Source organism: Haemaphysalis longicornis, unplaced genomic scaffold, assembly GCF_048455015.1.
Source record: "Haemaphysalis longicornis isolate Haplotype H1 unplaced genomic scaffold, Haemaphysalis longicornis Haplotype H1 scaffold_12, whole genome shotgun sequence".
NCBI classification, from domain to species: Eukaryota; Metazoa; Arthropoda; class Arachnida; order Ixodida; family Ixodidae; genus Haemaphysalis; species Haemaphysalis longicornis.
The window spans coordinates 47,890,782-47,896,333 of record NW_027526225.1 but is presented as its reverse complement, the minus strand read 5'-3'; the positions used below and the strand labels follow the sequence as shown (position 1 = coordinate 47,896,333).

The 5,552-nt window shown below is 48.7% G+C and overlaps 1 pseudogene; it reads right to left on the bottom strand.

Moving 5' to 3' along the window:
- Positions 1 to 451: 451 nt before the first annotated feature.
- LOC144161947 (uncharacterized) lies at positions 452 to 4,599 on the bottom strand (annotated as a pseudogene).
- Positions 4,600 to 5,552: the final 953 nt, after the last annotated feature.

Below are 5,552 nucleotides of genomic sequence, written 5' to 3'. Positions count from 1 at the left end.
TTGCGTAAGGCAAGACGCGCGGTGTTTTTTAAATGCGGAGCATTTCTTAGGCTCGCGATGTCACTCGTCGGTGTTGTCGGCGCCGTCCACACGCTCACTGCGCATGCGCGTCGCGTCGAGGCGCAGGTGCGCGTCTCTCCCCCGTACCCTTCTCGCTCTCAACAACAGGTGCGGCGGTGCGGGAGGAGCGCGTGTGCCCCGTGCGCTCCTTCGCTCTCAGCAACAGCTGCGGCGGTGCTATAGAGGCTAGAAGGTTTTCCTAGTGTCGGGAAGGGGCGCGCCGAAGCGAAATAGTCAGCAATGATCCAGAGTAGATGGCGCCACGGCTCGCTGGCGCGCGGCTCTCGTGGACGTCTGCGCGCTTTTGTGCGGCTGTTCGCGTGCGAGCATATTTTTTAAGCCGCTCACTACCCGTGCTCCGCAGACACACGAAAAATAATCAAGCATGTGATTATACACAGTCACGATGGCGACCTTGTGAGTTTAACAAGCCAACTTTACGCGAACACAGCTTGGGTGCGCAAACCTCATCGGAAGGGGTAATTTGATTATGGGGATTAACGCGCCGAAACTGCGCCGTAGTGGAGCGCTCCCGATTAATTTTGACCACCTGGGGATCCGTAACGTGCGCCGAAATCTCGAACACACGGGGGTTTTCGCTTTTCGCCTCCCTCAGAAAAGCGGCCGCCGCGGCCAGAAATTAAACCCGCGTCCTTGTGCTCAGCAGCACAACGCTTTAGCCATGCACTAAGCCACTGCAGAGTGGAAGGGGCAGTTTTGCCTTTATCGGCCCTGTACGCGTGGTTCCAGCCACCCTGAGTAGTAATTAAAAACATAGCAGACGCAACGAGTTATGAAATACAGCTTCAAGTTTCCCATACGAAAACTACCACCCAACAACCCCAAACATAACAGAATTCAAGATTGTCAATGAGCATTTATTGCAGAGTTACAAATTAAAACTTCGAAAACCACACTTTTTGAAAATTCAACACATATTCCCATCTTTGGGAGCAAAGCAAGGAACAGATACATAATTTAGCAAGCAGTCACATTTTCGGGCGAAAAACGAAAAAATACATACGAGCACAGAACATTTTACACTCCAAAAAAGTATGCACGACGGTGCGTGTACAAGGCTTCGCTGAACTGTCTGACGTTTTCATTGGCGTCGCCTCATTTTCAGAAGTTTTTGTTTTTGCCTCTGAGCGCTCCTGTCCATGTTCTTTGCTTTTGCAAAAAAGTGGAATCGGGTCAGGGCATAGAACTTAATTATGTCCCTCGTAACATTCCTTCCGTGTTCGCTGCACCCAACTTCTTTTAGCTGAGCTCCGTGCAAAAACTACAAAAAGTCCACCATACTTCCAGCATGAAGCTCATTTCTGCTGAACAACACAGTAAAGGTGTTTTCAAGATTCCTAACGAGCTCCTCGACTGGCTTGAAAGGGTAAATTAACCCAGCATGGTCAAATTCACGTGTAAAAGAAGCATTCTCATTGCACTCTGCTTGCACAGGCAAAATACAAAGAGAAGAAGCGAATTCAAGACACGAAGACCTTTTGAGGTATTTTCTCACAACATAGCCCGCTATGTAAAATACAAGGAGGCTGGCACTGTGTTTTTCAATGCAGCTTTTGTGATCAAGCAGCCCTCGTGTTCGCAGCACATATTCTGCACGCTCCAAGTTGCCATCATCCAAAATCTCGTCAATTACCGCTGATATGTGGGCTGACTATTCTCTACCAAGGTCAGATGGCCCCAAAAGTGCCGTGACAACTTCCTCAGGAGAGTTCCCATTCTTAGGGGACTGTGCTAGGCTGTAGAATGAGACTTGATTATTATCAAGAACTACTCCGTGATGGATGGTCATTGCATCCGAAAGACTGCCTTACAATCCCAAACACATTTTCCATTTTGTCTTGGCTTAAATTAGCCGTTAAGAGATATTTAAAACGAAGAGAGCTACTCAAGTAGCAAAGGAGTAACAGCGTGCTTTTCAAAGTCACACGCAGCCCACGGGCAGTTCCTGGACTCAAAAACCCGCCACCATGCTCAGCAGCGTGTTGTTCCCACTTTGCCAGGAATTCAATAAAATCGTCGAGAAACTGCGCACTCGGTCAGTTTGGTCGGAGGCCTTTCGATGGTGTTCTAGAAGACATGACAAAAATCAGCTTCTCCATGAGCTTTATAAGCTCTTCTGTAGGTTGGACTGCTCGGAATGTTTTGTTCAAGTGTTCTTTAACGAAGAAAAGCCCCTTTAGGACTTCTTCACTGAACAACTGAAAAGCTAAGTTCACCCGCATTTTCTCAAAAGAATTTGGTTGAATGTGAGACTTGGTAATGCGTGGCATAACTTTCAGTGTCAGAGAGTCCTGGTCCTCTTTCCAGTCTTCCTTAATTACATCGGCGTGGGCATGACCAGTTGGAATTTGAAAACCTTTTGACACAAAAGCATTTCGCACACATTTGACCAAGTGAGAAAAGTCGGAGATAAAATGCAGGCTTCTTGTTGCGTCCACTGGATGGGGAACTTTGCACGTTATTTCTTTGATGGATGCTGCAGAGGTAAGAAACTTTTGTTACTTAGGGAAACTGAGCAGGCTCAATGGGATTCAATACAAGTGTCGTGATACAAATTGGCCTACCTTTGATCCCAAACAGTTTCCATAAACTTCGATTCCAAGGAGGCCCATCACTGGTCCAGTAGTCGACGAAAAGGCCAGACTTCTCAGCCAGAATTGTGGTCTCCAGAAGAATCTTCGAAAGAATGTTCGGCTTCACGTTTCCCTTGGAAGCGAAAACCCCTAGGATCTGGGTCCAGTTCCCTGGAAAAGGAAATAAAAGGGCTTTGTTAAGTACAACAACTTTGCGAAGAGAATTGCTTGTGCAGTACAATATAGTTCCAAAGTATAAAGTATTAAAACATGAAAAATATTATACTATCATCACATGCTCTACAGAGAACTCACCCTGGAAAGGCTGAAACATGATGGCAAGGCGGTGGTCACTCACTGAAGTCTCGTTGCTTTCAGTAAATGGGCCGAGGTCCACAAAGCCGCTCAGTTCTCCAGAGGTCTTGACACTGATGTCCTCTGAGAGTTTTATTTCATCGAACACAAGACCACCATGGCAGCTGTGTGCACCCATGCCTTCAGTCATCTTCTTCAGTATCTCGAAAACGCTGGCATTAAAACCAAACGAACTCTTAAAACCAGCCATGTGTCGGTCTAAACAGGCCTTGCTGGGCAGAGCCAGTATCTCATGCCTCCCCACGTGCTCATAAAGCTTGGGGCTCTTTATGCGCATGAGTATACACTCCAAAACCCAGAGTTGGTCGTACACCATGCCCCTGGTCGACTTTCTGGAGGCAGCATCAAAGCACGTTTTCACGGCAAGGCGTTGTTTGGAAGGCAGACCTTCGATCCTTTCATCCAAGGTTGAACTAGCGATATTCTGGTTCATTATCCTAAGGTCTTCCAGGCTTCTGCGTGCCTTTGTCAGCTTTCTTTTCGTTCGGAACAACTCGAGCGATTTTCTGGCCAACCGCTGTTTGAAGCTTGTGCTGCGTTTCTTCAACCTGTACATTTGATTCTGCACTAGCTTCCTAGTGTATTTACAGCGCAAACAGGGTTATTTGATTCTGCACTAGCTTCCTAGTGTGTTTACAGCGCAAACAGGGTTTCCCGTCGAGGCTGGTCACCTGGCAGTTCTTTGCGAAGTGGGCTGCACCAAACTTCGCGCACTGGCCACTTACTACTGGCTCAGTGCCACATCCTGGGCAAAGTTTCAGTCCATCGGCCTTCTTCAGCGCCTCGGCAGCGTCACACTCGTAATTTACGAGAAGTTCATCTGTCTTAATGCCGCGGCAGAACACGGTGCAAAGAAATGGGTTTTCTTGCGCTGCAGTGGCTTCTGTGCACGCTGAAATCGTGACGTGTTTCATAACACGCAAGTCGCCCGGTTCTGAGCTCGTGTGCCAGGAGAAACACAGGGCGGTAGGCTCACTTGGCAAGACAACCTTGCTGCACAATGGGAACGGCAAAATGATGTCCCTAAGTAGCTTGGGTGGCTGCGGCGTTTCCTTCGGGCAAACATCCATCTCAACGACTACAGCAAAGTCGGTGTTGGAAGCACTTCGTTTCGCCGGTGCGGCTTCGGTGTTACCGAATAATCTAGCTTTCCTTCTTTTTTTTCGGCAACTGCTTCGTGAAATACGAGGGAGCATCAGGGAATATAGTAGGTACGGCGTCCTCCGTAAACGCTGGACGTTCACGGTCAAGTTGCACAGTTTCCCCATTGATTATGTGCGTAAACGTTTTCCGGATAAATCGTTCATCAAAGTGGCGCGAACAGACAACACAGGTGTTATCCAAAACTTTGTCCTCACGCTTGATATTTCTTGCCCATTCCTTCAAGCGAGCAGGGTCGGTTGGAGCACGGAACAGCGATACCTTTTGTGTTGACGACTTGTATCCACCTTTACAAAGCGGCACGAAACACCTTCTTGCCTTTTTAGATGGCATTATGGCGCACACAATGGTTCAAAACGCCGCCTCACATCGTGTCTTCGCACACTGGGAAGAAACAAGGAGCATACCAACAACGCACGCGCTAACCACACCAAAGAAAGGTACACGTTTACGCGCCCTCGACTGCTGCACCAGCCGCCGCTGACAGCGCGCCACCGACACCCAGCGCCACCACCCGGCCGCCGTTCCACTCATCCAAACTGCTTTCAGCGGCGCCGGGGTAAGAGACGCCCGCTCCGGACTACACCGTGCTCCGGACACTATTTTTTTGTAGGAAAACCTTCTAGCCTCTATAGCCACTATAGCGGTGCGGGGGGAGCGCTTCTGTGCGCGCATGCGTCGTAGCTACCCGTGCGCTGCGTCGCGCTCAACAGTAACGGCGGCAGGGCGTGTACACGTGATAACGGCGTGGTGGGTGCATGGAAAGTTCACGCGCTTGTGTACGGAAGTGTGCGCATGCGCGTCTCTCCCCCGTACTCATCTCCCTCGAACGCGGGCGGTGTGTATATAAGCGGCGGAGCGCGCGTTCGGAATTCTGTCAAGGGCGTCTTTGCTTGGCTTTCGCTTGACTTGACGCTTTGCTTGACGGCATCAAGCAATAAAGACAGACTTTAACTTTACACTCATTGCCTTCGCTTCTCCTTCATTCAATAAATAAGAATAATCAAGACGAAATAACAATTAAGCATTCCCAAACCATACCCAATTACGCAACATTCACGCGATACCCCCACAACTCTGCGACGCATTTACTCGTGTTCCCCCCGCGGGAAGGTGGGGGCGGGTTTTGTGTGTGTGTGCAAAAACAACAAAAGAGGGCATCATAGTAATTTATTTTTTCACATTATCACTAAAAGCGAGAAAATACTGCGCTCAGCGTGTGAATAGTTTTTAAATATATTACTGATGGCCCGCTGAATTTGGGGGTGTATGGCAACGCGAGGCCCCCGATTTTTTTTTTCTTTTCAGAATGCCTCATTTCTGTAAACCCTTCAGTGGATTGGAGAAGCATTTATTTCTGCA